At 31.0% G+C, this 785-nt stretch overlaps 1 non-coding gene across 1 annotated transcript; it reads left to right on the top strand.

The window, feature by feature from the left end:
- The first annotated feature begins 206 nt into the window (after window positions 1-206).
- On the top strand, window positions 207-300 carry TRNAY-GUA (transfer RNA tyrosine (anticodon GUA)). Its single transcript has 2 exons — window positions 207-243; window positions 265-300. It is a non-coding gene; the product is annotated as a tRNA-Tyr (tRNA).
- Window positions 301-785: the final 485 nt, after the last annotated feature.

Below are 785 nucleotides of genomic sequence, written 5' to 3'. Positions count from 1 at the left end.
TTTTTAAGAGGCTCATCTCACAAGATATTGTAGTAAATATTATTTCTCTTAATCAGGAAATGATTAATTTTTAGTTATGAATGAAAATTTGTTTGTTTCTTAGGATCTTCAAGGTCAATGGCGAGTATACGAATGCTTACAATGATATTTAGATATAAGATTTCTCACTTGTTTCAAGTAGACGTTGCACTACGGTAAGCCATATGCCTTCGATAGCTCAGTTGGTAGAGCGGTGGACTGTAGTTGGTAGCATTTCAAGTGGGCATCCATAGGTCGCTGGTTCAAATCCGGCTCGAAGGAATTATTTTTTTTTTCCTGATAGCCATATTGTTTGCATCTCCACCTGACCAGTATTGCTGTTTCATTTTGACAATGCCTCAGTGGGTAGAACTGTTCCAAAATCGTCATGAATTCTTTAATATTCACTGACCGAAAGTATTATCAAAAGCTTAACTTTCAGGACTTAGGACTTACTTCGTCTTAGAACTTCCTCTTTGGATATGTCATGTTTTTTCCCTTAATTCCCTTAACTAGCGTATATGGCGCGCCATGCGCGCCAAATCGTCCACGTATGGGGTGTTATCATTGGAATATATATATATATATCCACGGTTATTCCCATTATAATATATACATATATAGAATTTCAAAAAGAAGAAAGAAGAAAGTCTAAAAATTTATATAAAAAATAATTAATATGTATAAAATTAATATAATTTATATATATATATATTATTATATATATTATATATTATATATATTATTTATATATATATATGTATTAT

This window comes from Fopius arisanus, unplaced genomic scaffold (assembly GCF_000806365.1).
Source record: "Fopius arisanus strain USDA-PBARC FA_bdor unplaced genomic scaffold, ASM80636v1 scaffold00035, whole genome shotgun sequence".
Lineage (NCBI taxonomy): Eukaryota > Metazoa > Arthropoda > Insecta > Hymenoptera > Braconidae > Fopius > Fopius arisanus.
This window is presented reverse-complemented; position numbering and strand designations above follow the sequence as displayed.